This window comes from Halichoerus grypus, chromosome X (assembly GCF_964656455.1).
Source record: "Halichoerus grypus chromosome X, mHalGry1.hap1.1, whole genome shotgun sequence".
Taxonomy (NCBI): Eukaryota; Metazoa; Chordata; class Mammalia; order Carnivora; family Phocidae; genus Halichoerus; species Halichoerus grypus.
This window is the reverse complement of record NC_135727.1, coordinates 82,736,314-82,749,777: the sequence shown is the minus strand read 5'-3', so window position 1 is coordinate 82,749,777 and position 13,464 is coordinate 82,736,314. Positions and strand designations below refer to the sequence as shown.

The following is a 13,464-nucleotide window of genomic DNA, read 5'->3' as shown; positions in this document are numbered from 1 at the left end:
AGAGAACAAAAACAGTAATCTCCTGAACATCAGTCTTAGCAACATATTTATGAAAATGACTCCTTAGGCAAAAATAAACTATTGGGACTACAGCAAAATTAAAAGCTTTTGCATAGCAAAGGAAGCCATCAACATAACGAAAAACAAGCTACTGAATGGGAGAATACCCTTGGAAGTTATTTATCCAATAAAGAGATAGTATCCAAAATATATAAAGAACTTATACAACTGAACATCAAACAACAACAACCCGGAACAACAACAAATAGTCTGATTTAAAATGGACAGAGGACCTGAATAGACAAAAGAACACAAAGAAGGTGGCCGAGAGACACATGAAAAGATGCTCAACATCATGATTCACCAGGAAAATGCAAATCAAAACCACAATGAGGTATCACCTCGCCAGAGCATTTAGGCAAGAAAACAGAAAGGAAAGGATCCAAGTCAGAAAGACAGAAGTAAAATTTTCTGTTTTCAGATGACATGATATTATATGTAGAAAACTCCAGGGGATCCAAAAACACTGTTAGAACTAATGAATAAATTTAGTAAAGTACCAGTTAACAAAATCAAGATATGAAAATCAGTTGGTTTCTACACACTAACAAGAAACTCTCTGAAAATTGAATTAAGAAAACAATGCCATCTCCAATAGAAACATAAGGAATGAAGTGTTTTGGAATGACCGTAACTAAGGTGGTAAAAGACGTACACTTGAAAACTATGAAACAAAGAAGACACAAATTTGTGGAAAGATACCCCATGTTCACAGGTAAGAACACTTAATATTGTTAAAATGTCTGTACTATACAAAGTGATCCACAGTTTCAATGCAATTCCATCAAAATACCAATGACATTGTTCACAGAAATAAAAAAAAAAAACAATCCTAACATTCATATGGAACCAATAAATAACCCAAATAGGCAAAACAACTCGAGGAAGGCAAACATACCTGGGATCATTGCACTTCCTGACTTCAAAATACATTACAAAGCAAACATAACTAAAACAGCGCAGTATTGGTGGCATAAAAACAGACATATAGACCAATGGAACAGAATAGAAATCCCAGAAATAAAGCCATGTATATGGTCAACTGATTTTTCGACAAGGGTGCCAATAATACACAATGAGGAAAGGATGGTCTCTTCAACAAATGGTGCCGGAGAAAATGGATATCCACATGCAAAAGACTGAAAATAGACCCTAATCTTTCACCATACCAAAAAATACACTCAAAATGAATTAAAGATTTAAATGAAACACCTGAAACCATCAATGTTCTAGAAGAACACTTAGGGAAAAAGCTTCACGACATTGGCCTAGGCAATGATTTCTTGGATATGACGCCAAAAGCACAACAACAAAAGTAATAATAGACATGTGGGAATACATCAAAAAAAAAAAAAAAAAAAAAGTTCCGCATGGCAGAGGAAACAATTAACAGTGTGAAAAAGCAACCTATGGAATGGGAGAAAATTTTGAAAACCATACAGCCAAAAAGGGGTTAATATCCAAAATATATCGGAAACTTCCTGCAAATCAATAACAAACCAACCAACCAAGCAAACACCACAAATAACCCAATTGAAAAACGGGCTAAGGATCTGAATAGACATTTCTCCAAAGAAGGTGTACAAATGGCCAAAAGTATATGAAAGGATGCTTGGAGTCACTAATCATCAGAGAAATGCAAATCAAAGCCATAATGAGCTATCACCTAATACCTGTTAGAATGGTTGTTATTTAAAAAATATATATATAATAATGAGTGTTGTTGAGGTTATGGTGTAATCCAAACCCTTGTACACCATTGGTGGGAGTATAAAATACTGCAGCTGCTATGGAAAATAATATGTACATTTCTCAAAAAATTAAACATATAACTAACATATGATTCTGCAGTCCCACTTCTGAGCATATATCCAAAAGAGCTGAAATCAGAATATCAAAGAGATATCTACACTCCCATATTCACTTCAGCATTATTCACAATATTCAAAATATGAAAACAAACTACATGTTTATCACCAGATACCCTCTGGTGTATACACACAATGGAATATTATTCGGTCTTAAAAACAGGAGGAAATCCTGTCATATATGACAACATGGATGTGCCTGGAGGACATTATACTGAGTGAAATAAGCCAATCACAGAAGAACACATACTGCATGACTCCGCTTACATGAGGTACCTAAAATAGCCAAACTTAGAGAAACAGAAAGGAAAATGGTGGTTGCCAAGGGCTGGAGAGAAGGGGAAATGGCGATTGTTGTCCAATGGGTATAAAGTTAGAATTGTAGAAGATAAATAGGCCCTAGAAGTCTGCTGCATGACATCGTGCCTATGGTTAACAATACCGTATCATGTACTTAAAAATGTGTTATGAGGGTAGATCTAATGTTAAGTGTTTGGATCACAATTTAAAAAAAAAAAAAAACTGTGGTGGACAATGCTGCTATAAACATTGGGGTGCAGGTGCCCCTTCCAATCACTATGTTTGTATCCTTTGGATGAATAGCTCGTAGTACAATTGCTGGGTCATAGGGTCGCTCTAGTTTTAACTTTTTGGTGAACCTCCAAACTGTTTTCCAGAGTGGCTGCACCAGTTTGCATTCCCACCAACAGTGTAAGAGTTTTCCCCTTTCTCTGCATCCTCGCCAACATCTGTTGTTTCCTGAGTTGTGAATTTTAGCCGTTCTGACCGGTGTGAGGTGGTGTCTCATTGTGGTTTTGATTTCTATTTCCCTGATGCCGAGTGATGTTGAACACTTTTTCACCTGTCTGTTGGCCATTTGTAGGTCTTCTTTGGAGAAGTGTCTGTTCATGTCTTCTGCCCATTTCCTGACCGGATTTTTGTTTTGGTTTGATTTTTTTGGGTGTTGGCTTGATACATTTTGTTCTTTCTACACTTTGGATATTACCCTTTCTCTGATATGTCATTTGCGAATATCTTCTCCCATTCTGCACATTGCCTTTTAGTTTGGTTGATTATTTCCTTTGCTGTGCAAAAGCTTTTTTATGCTGATGAAGTCCCAATGGTTCGTTTTTGCTTTTGTTTCCCTTGCCTCCAGAGATGTGCCTAGCAAGAAGTGGCTGTGGCCGAGGTCAAAGAGGTTGCTGCCTGTGTTCTCCTCTAGAATTTTGATGGATTCCCGTCTCACATTTAGGTCTTTCATCCATTTTGAGTTTATCTTTGTGTATGGTTTAAGAAAGTGGTCAGGTTTCATCTTCTGCATGTGGCTGTCCAATATTCCCAACACCATTTGTTGAAGAGACTGTCTTTTTTTTTTTTTTTTTTTTTTTTTCATTTGGATGTTCTTTCCTGCTTTGTTGAAGCTTAGTTGACCATAGAGTCGAGGGTCCATTTCTGGGTTCTCTATTCTGTTCCATTGATCTATGGGTCTATTTTTGTGCCAGCACCATATTGTCTCGATGATTACAGCTTTGGAATATAGCTGAAAGTCTGGAATTGTGATGCCCCCAGCTTTGTTTTTTCTTTTACAACATTCCTTTGCCTATTCGGGGTCTTTTCTAATTCCATACAAACATTAGGATTATTTGTTCCAGCTCTGTGAAAAAAAAGTTGATGTTATTTTGACAGGGATTGCATTGAATGTATAGACTGCTTTGGGCAGTGTAGACATTTTAACAATATTTGTTCTTCCAATCCATGAGCATGGAATTTATCTTTTCCATTTCTTTGTGTCTTCCTCAATTTCATTCATAAGTGTTCTACAGTTTTCAGAATACCAATCCTATACCTCTTTGGTTAGTTTTATTCCTAGGTATCTTATGGTTTATGGTGCAATTGCAGATGGGTTTGGTCCCTTGGTTTCCCTTTCTTTCACCCCATTGTTATTGTATAGAAATGCACTTTCTTTTATTAATGTGGTGTATCACGTTGATGGATTTGTGGATGTTGAACCATCCCTGCAGCCCAGGAATAAATCCCACTTGGTTGTGGTGAGTAATCCTTTTAATGTACTGTGGGATCCTATTAGCTAGTACCTTGGTGCAAATTTTTGCATCCATGTTCATCAGGGATCTTGGTCTGTAATTCTCCTTTTCAGTAGGGTCTTTGTGTGGTTTGGGGATCAACATAATGCTGACCTCAGAAAATGAGTTTGGAAGTTTTCCCTCCATTTCTATTGTTTGGAACAGTTTCAGAAGAATGGGTATTAATTCTACTTTAAATGTTTGGTAGAATTCCCCTGGGGAAGCCATCTGGCCTTGGAATCTTGTTTGTTGGGAGATTTTTTTTTTTAGAGTATTAAATTTCTTTTGAACTTAGAAAAACTGAAAAAAGTAAAAATTGCCCCAAATCACACTACTTTAAAAATTTTATAAAGCAAAATCCCCTTTCAGCCTATCTAATCACACTTCTAAATGGTTTACAATTTGGTATATATATTTCCCAGCTTTTTCTTGAATTTATTCAGAAATACCTATATGTACATGTGTCATACATATACAAATGCTTTTGATTACAAAACGCACTCACATTATACCATTTCTTGCTTTTGAAATTAATACAAAATTCAGCACATCATACAGTGCAGAACGTATTCCCAGATATACCCCATTATTTTAATGGAGGTATAGTATTCCACTAAATGAATGTGTCATAATTTATTTATTCAATTTCTTATTGATGGACAGCTGGGTTGTATCCGATTTCTTTTTTTGGTGACTTTGAGATATAATTCATAAAAGTACAATTCACCTATTTAAGGTATACAATCCATTATTTATAGTATATTCATAGAGTTATACAATTTTCACCACAATCAATTTTAGAACATTTTAATCAACCTCTAAATAAACCTCATACAATTCAGATATCAACCCAGCCCTGAGCAACCACTTATCCACTCTCTGTCTCTATATATTTACCAATTCTAGACACTTCATATAAATGGAATCATATAATTATGTAATCTTTTGTGACTGGATTCTTTCATTTAGCATGCTTTCAGGGTTCTTCCATGTTTGTAGCATGTATTAGAAGTGTCCCTTCTTCTACTTTTTGGAAGAGTATGTAAAGAATTTGTATTAATTCTTCTTTAGTGTTTTCTAGAATTTATCTGAGAAGCCATTTGAGCCTAGGCTTTTTCTTGTGGGTATTTTTAAAAGTTATTAATTAATCTCTTTACTTGTTATAGACCTTTTCAGATTTTGTTTTCCATTGGTTCCAGTAGTTGGTGTGTTTCTAGGAATTTTTCCATTTCATTTAAGTTATCTAATTTATTGGTATATAATTGCTCATAGGGTTCCTTCATAATACTTTTTATTTCTAGAAGGTTGGTAGTAATGTTCCCTCCTTCACTTCTGATTCTAGTAATTTGAGTTTTCTTTTCCCCCTGGTCAATGTAGGAAAAGGTTTGTCACTTCTGTTGATCTTTCTTATATAACCAACTATTAGTTTCATTGACTCCTCTACTGTTTTTTTTTTTTTTATTCTCTGTCATATATTTATCTAATCTTTTTTTTATTTCCTTCCCTCTGCTTGCTTTAGGTTTAGTTTGCCCCTCTTTTCCCAGTGTCTTAGGCATAAAATGAGGTTATTGATATGTGATTTTTCTTCTTGTTAAATATAGGCATTTGTAGTTATAAATTTCTCTCCAAGCATTGCTTTTGGTGCATCCCACATTTTGGTATGTTGTGTCTTCATTTTCATTCATCTCAAAGAGAGTCAACCCGTCAGAAAGATAGAGCAAAATTATATATGCACCTAACAACAGAGCACCAAAATACATGAATCAAAAATTGAACTAAATGAGGGGAGAAATCTACAAGTCTACAGTAAGAGTTGGGGTATTCAGTATCTCATTTTCAATAATAGAGCAATTAGATAATAAACAAGGAAATAGAAGAGTTTAACAGTGTCATAATGAACTAGACCTTAAAGTGATCTATAAAACATTTTACCCAGCACAAACAGAATGCACATTCTTCTCAAGGGCACGTGAAATATCTCCAGGATAGATCATATCATAGACCATAAAACAAACCTCAGTATATTTAAGTGGACTGAAATCATGCAAAGTATGTTTTTTGACTCCATGGAATGAAATTAGAAATCAATAACAGAAGGTTTGAGGAACTCATAAACATGAATTAGACACACTTTTAAATGACCAATGGGTCAAATAAAAGATCACAAGGGAAATTAGGAAATCCTTTGAGATGAATGTTGGGAGATTTTTGATTACTGATTCAGTTAAAATTCTTTGCTGGTGATGAGTCTGTTCAGGTTTTCCATTTCTTCCTGTTTCAGTTTTGGTACTTTATATGTTTCTAGGAGTTTATCCATTTCTTCCAGTTTGCTTAATATGTCAGCATATAATTGCTCATAATACACTCTTATAATTTTTAGTATTTCTCCAGTGTTGGTTATGATCTCTCCTCTTTCATTCATGATTTTATTTATTTGGGTCCTTTCTCTTTTCTTTTTGATAAATCTGGCTAGGAGTTTTTTGATTTACTAATCCTTTCAAAGAATCAGCTCCTTGTTTTGTTGATCTGTTCTACTGTTTTTTGTTTTCGTTTTTCCTATATCATTGATTTCTGCTCTAATCTTTATTATTTCTCTTCCCCTGTTGGGTTTAGGTTTTATTTGCTTGTTCTTTCTCCAGCTCCTTTAGGCGTAAGGTTAGGTTGTATATTTGAAACCTTTCCTGCTTCTTGAGGAAGGCCTGTATTGCTATATTCTTCTCTTTGGGATGCCTTTGCTGCATCCCAAAGATTTTGAACTGTCGTGTTTTCATTTTCATTTGCATCCATGTAATTTTTAAATCCCTCTTTAATTTCCTGGTTGACCCATTCATTCTTTAGTAGGATGTACTTTAACTTCCATGTATCTGTGGTCTTTCCAAATTTCCTCTTGTGGTTGACTTCAAATTTCACAGCATCGTGGTCTGAAAATATGCATGGTATCATCTCAATGCTTTTGTACTGGTTGACACCTGATTTGTGACCCACTTTGTGATCTATCCTGGAGAATGTTTCATGTGCTCTTGAAAAGAATGTGTATTCTTCTGTTTTAGGATGAAATGCTCTGAATATATCTGTTAAGTCCATCTGGTCCAGTGTGTCTTTCAACACCCGTGTTTCCTTGTTGATCTTCCGCTTAGATGATCTGTCCATTGCTGTGAGTTGGGTGTTAAAGTATAGCCAAAATATGGAAAGAGCCCAGATGTCCTTCGACTGATGAATGGATAAGAAGATATGATACACACACACACACACACACACACACACACACAAAACAAACACACACACACACGCACAATGGAATATTGCTCAGCTATCACAAAGAATGAAATCTTGCCATTTGTATTGATGTGGATGGAACTAGAGGGTATTATGCTAAGCAAAATAAGTCAGTCAGAGAAAGACAAATACCATATGATTTCACTCATATGTGGAATTTAAGAAAGAAAACAGATGAACATAGGGGAAGGGAAGGAAAAATTAAAAAAAGAAATCAGAGAGGGAAGCAAACCATAAGAGGCTCTTAACTATAGGAAACAAACTGGGGATTGCTGGAGTGGAGGTGGGTGGGGGATGGGTTAACTGGGTGATGAGCATTAAGGAGGGCACTTGATGTAATGTGTACTGGGTGTTATATGCAACTGAGGAATCACTAAATTCTACCCCTGAAATTAATAATACACTATATGTTAACTAAATTGAATTTAAATAAAACGTTTTTAAAAATTAAAAAAAAATGTAGTATGTAGCATACAATGAAATGCTATTCAGCCTTACAAAGGAATAAAATTCTGATACATGCTGCAATGTGGATGAACCTTGAAGAAATTATGCTAATTGAAATAAGCCAGATACAAAAGGACAAATACTGTATGATTCCACTTCCATAAAGTACATAGTATAGTCAAATATATAGAGACAGAAAATAATACAGTAGTTACCAGGGTTTGGGGGTAAGGGAGAATGGAGATTTACTGTTTAATGGGTACAGAGTTTCAGTATGGGATCATAAAAAGTTCTCGTATTGATGGTTACACAACAATGTGAATGTATTTAATGCCACTGAACTGCACCCTTAAAAAATGGTTAATATGGTAAATTTTATGCTATGTATATTTTGCCACAGTAAAAATAAAGCATAATTGACTCTTTAAACAAAAATTATAACAATGTGCTGTAAGGTTTGCAAAATACGTAACAGTAGTATATATCGCAACATATAGAGCATAAACAGAAAGAGCATATGGGGAGAAAAGGAAGCTTACTATTATGAAATTTTAACAGTACTCATGAAGTGGTATGATGCCCCTTGATGGGAGATCATGATAAAGCACGGCTGTGTATTATAAACCCTTAAGCAACCACTAAAATAGCAAATTAGTTTTAGCTACTGTGCCAACAAGAGAGATAACTGAAATCATAAAAGATATTCAATTATTCAAAAATAAGTTTAAAAAGAGGGAAACGATAACAAAGATTGGAAAGACAGAAAGCGTTCAAATAGTGTGCTGACTAAAATAAACATAGTTCAAATATTAAGACACAAATAGTTTAAAAACAAATGTAAAATTTTATATATACATACATAAAATACTAACAGTAATCAAAAGGAACCTGGAGCAGCTATATTAATCTCAGACAAAGCAGACCTCAGAACAAAGAATATCAACATGTTTGCAGGAGATCATGTCATAATGATAAAGGGGTCAACTCATCAAGAGGACATAAAAATCCTGAACATTTCTGCATCTAACAGAGGCTCAACATACAAGAAGCAAAAAACTAATGGAGCTACAAGAAGAACTAGTAAAATCCACAATTATATTTGGAGATTTCAACAGTCCTCTCCCAGTAATAGAACAATAGAAAGAAAGTCAGCAGTGAGGTAGAAGAACTGAGCAAGGCCATCAGTCACATGAAACGTATCGGCACTTATAGAATACTTCATCTACAGAAAGCAGAACACATATTATATTTAAGAGTATGTGGAATATTCACCAAATTAAATCATATCTTGGTTCACAAAACAAGCCTTACCAGACTTAAAAGAATGGAAAGTCCCCCCCAACCCGCAAAAAAGTATGTTCTCAGACTATGTTGAAATTAATAACAGAAAAATCTGCTAACACTTGGAATTAAACAGCACACCACTAAGTAACCTGTGGGTCAGTAAGAAAGTCTCATTGGAAATTAGAAGCTAGTTTGAACTGAGCAATAATAAAAATACAATATATCAAAATTTGTGTGATGCAGCTAAGGCAGTGCTTACAGAGAAATTTGTAGGATTAAATGCTTATGTTAGGAAAGAAGAAAGGACTCAAGTTAGTAACCTAAGATTCACTCCTAGGGAAGGAGAAAAAGAGGAACGAAGTGAAGTCAAATCAAGCAGAAAGAAGAAAATAAGATAAAAGCCAAAATTGTTCATTTGGGGTAGGGGATGAGGCTGGCTGGACAGCTGGCTCCTGCTTCTGAGGGGAGAGGGGTGGCTGGAATCCTGGTTGTGAGAGATGAGGGACTGGAGGTCTGGAATTTGGGGTCTGTTGAGGAAAAAAGACCTGAAGATCTAGACCTGCGGATGAGGAGGGATGGGACAGATTGCTGAGATTCCTGAGTCCCCAGGGGGAAGGGAGGTCTGGAGGCCTGGTTTCCTGGGTCTGAGTGGGGGAAGAACTGGGGATTTGGACTTCTAGGTCTGATGTAGGAAGAGCTGGACTTGGACTCCTGCTCCCTGAACTCTTTGTCCTTCCCAGCCCCAGCAAAACAGACCCTTGCTTTGCCTGGCAGCCCCCGGAGAGGCTGAGAGAGGCCACCATGGCAGGATCCCTTCTCTTGCCCCTGCAGATCCTACTACTGACCTTAGTCCTGGGATCTGCTGGCCAAGAAGGTGACAAGAGTGGGGAGAAGATTATTGATGGGGTCCCATGTACAAGAGGCTCCTAATCCTGGCAGGTGGCTCTGTTCAGAGGCAATCAGCTCCACTATGGAGGTGTGCTGCTCAGTGAACAGTGGGTGCTCACTGCTGCCCACTGCATGATGAGTGAATACAACGTGCACGTGGGCAGTGATCAGCTGGGTGATTATAGAGCTCAGAAGATCTGGGCCACAAGGTCATTCCACCACCCCGGCTACTCCACTCAGACCCACGTTAATGACCTCATGCTTGTGAAGCTAAGTAGACGAGCCAGGCCATCATCGAGTGTGAGGAAAGTCAACCTGCCCTCCCGCTGTGAACCCCCTGGGACCACATGCACCATTTCTGGCTGGGGCACCACCACCAGCCCTGATGTGACCTTTCCATCAGAGCTCATGTGCACGGATGTCAAGCTCATCTCCTCCCAGGATTGCAAGAAGGTTTACAAGGACCTACTGGGAAAATCAATGCTATGTGCTGGCATCCCCAATTCCAAGACCAATGCCTGCAACAGTGACTCAGGGAGACCACTGATGTGCAAAGGTACCCTGCAACGCCTGGTGTCCTGGGGAACTTTCCCTTATGGCCAACCCAATGACCCAGGTGTCTATACCCAAGTCTGCAAGTACATCAAATGGATAAATGAGACCATGAGAAAGCATCGCTAATCTCTGGATACCTCCCATCTCTCCATCCATACGTCCTCAACAAGAAATTCAAAGAAATAAGGACGTGATGAACTGTAGTCATATTTGACCTTGACCTTTCCTCAAAGAGGTATTAAAACCTCAACAATACGCCACATGTGTAAACCAATCAAGTTAGCAAAGACCTAAAACCAGCATGAAACACAAAAACCTCAGTGCTGGTAAAGACACAGTGAGACCAGCACTCTCAACCAGTGGAATTGTAAATAGTGCCATTTTTATGGAAGGCAGTTTGGCATGGTGGATTGAGACCCTTATTTACCGGGTCGTTGACCCTGTGATTCTAGTTGAGGAAGATACTACACCCCCACAAAAAAAAAAAAAAAAAAAAAAAAAAAAATCCAAAGTGTGGAGCAAGGTTTGAAATCATCACAACATTATTTATCATAGCAAAACAGTGGAAACACTGAACATGTCCCAGATTAGTGGATTGTTTATGTAAACAATAGGCCTGTTTGGGACAGGGGTATTACGCTGCTGTTAAGGATAATAACTTTGCAGAATTGTTAGTGTTATGCAAGAATGTTTGTGTTATATGATAGAACAAGAAAAAAGAAAGATACAAACGTGTGTGTGACTCTAGCCGTGTAAAATGAAATGTTTACAGAATAAAACCTGAAAAGAAAAAAAAAAAAGATAAAAGCCAAAATCAATATGACTTGAGACCAAAAAACAATAGAAAAAATCAATGAAACAAACGAAAAAACTTGTATTTAACTTGGAAAAGATTAGTAAATTGGTAAACCTCTGGCAAGCCTGACAAACACAAAAGGTGTGAAAATATAAATATCAATATGAAGAATGAAAAAGGAGATGTTGTTATAAACTTGGAAACATTAAAACAAAATATTGCAAACAACCTTATGATGAAAACTGGAAAATTTGGGTAAAGATGGACTAATTCCTCAAGGAACAGAAACTACTAAAATGCCCCAAAGATCAAGGAGATAACATGAATATTCCTATAACTGTTAAATAAATTGATTTTGTAGACAAATACATTCTGAAAAGGAAATCTCTGGGTACTCATGATTTCATTGGGAGATCCTTCCAAACAGTTAAAGAAATAATACCTACTGTACACAAACTTGTGCAGAAAATTGAAGAGGAAGGAATACTTCAAAACTCTACAACTTATTTTAAGAGGCTGAAACTACCCTGATACTAAGATCAGATAAAGACATTACCAAAAACGAAATCTGCTGTCAAATACCCTTAAAGAACATAGATGCAAAAAAAAAAAAAAAAAAAAAAAAATGTCAAAAAATGTTAGGGGATCATATCCAGCACAGTATTATAAGGAATGATACACCACGACCAAGGGAAATATAGGCGATTTCAGTATTTGGAAATTAATCAATGTAATCCACCATATTAACAGATTAAAGAAAAAAAAAAGCACATGAGTATCACAGTAGATGCGGGAAAAACATTTGACAAAGTGCAACATGCATTCATGATTAAAACACTCGTCAAAGTAGGAATTGAAGGGTACTTCCTCAAACAGATAAAACACATTTACAAAAAAACCTACAGCTAACATTACACTCAACATTAAATTACTGAATTACTGAATGCATTGTCCCTGAGATCAGGAACAAGGTAAAGAAGTTCCTAACATCGCACTAATAATCTGAGCAAATGGAATAAGGCAAGACAAAGAAATAAAAATGCATACAGTTTGGAAAGGAAGAAGTAAAATGATTCTCACTCACAGTCAACATGATCGTCTACATAGAGAAGAAAAATAATCTACAAAAGAACTTCTAAAACCAATAAGGGAGTTTAACAAGGTGGCAGGATACAAGGTTAACACACCAAAATCAAACTTATTTCTATACCCTAGAAATGTCTAATTTTACGCAAAACAATGAACCTCACATATGCTCGACATTTTATGCAGAAATAAACTCAAAGTGGATCAAAGGTGTAAATATAAAACTACGAAACTTTTAGAATAAAGCGTAGAATAAGACATAATAAATTAGGGATAGGCAAGGACTTCTTAGATGCAACATAAAAATAATGACCCATAAATGAAATAATTGATAAATTGGGCAAATTTGAGATTGAAAACTTTTGTTCTACTAAAGACACTGTTAAAGAAGGAAAGAAAAAACTTCAGCCTAGAAGAAAATATATGCAAATCAAATATCTGAAACAGGATTTGTATGCAGAATATATAAAGACCTCTCAAAACTCAACAATAAGTAAACAAACAACCTAGCTGTAAAGTGAGCAACAGACATTGCGGCTTCAAGCAAGATGATATAAGGATGGCACATAAGCACATGAACAGTGTTCAACATCATTAGCTATTAAGAAAATGCAAACAAAACTAGCCAACCCACACCTTTTTGGATGACTAAAATCACACACGCACATGCTTGTGCACACACACACACACACACACACACACACAATTACCAAGTGTTGAGATGTGTTGCCAGTGTGAATGCTAAACTTTGGGGCCATCCTGGAACATGGCTTGGCAGTTTCTTCTAAATTTACAACCTGGCACTTAACATATGATCCCACAATCCAACTCCCGAGTTTCTAACCTGAAAAACTGAAAATTTATTTCACTAAAAAAGCCTGTGTGCAAGTGTTTATAGCAAGTCTATGCATAATTCTACAAAAGCTGAAAACAACCTAAATGCCTTTCGATGAATGAACTTTCAGTGAGTGAATGGATGAAACAAATCATGGTATATCCATACAATTAAATTGAATGGACTGTTATTGATGCATGCAACAACTCGGATGGATCACAAAGTGCTGCATGATTTAATATGTATATGAATATATACTTATATATATATATATATATACATATATAT

At 36.2% G+C, this 13,464-nt stretch overlaps 1 pseudogene; it reads left to right on the top strand.

Annotated features, from left to right (window-relative positions):
* Positions 1-9,800: 9,800 nt before the first annotated feature.
* On the top strand, positions 9,801-10,585 carry LOC144380604 (kallikrein-7 pseudogene; annotated as a pseudogene).
* The last annotated feature ends 2,879 nt before the right edge of the window (positions 10,586-13,464 follow it).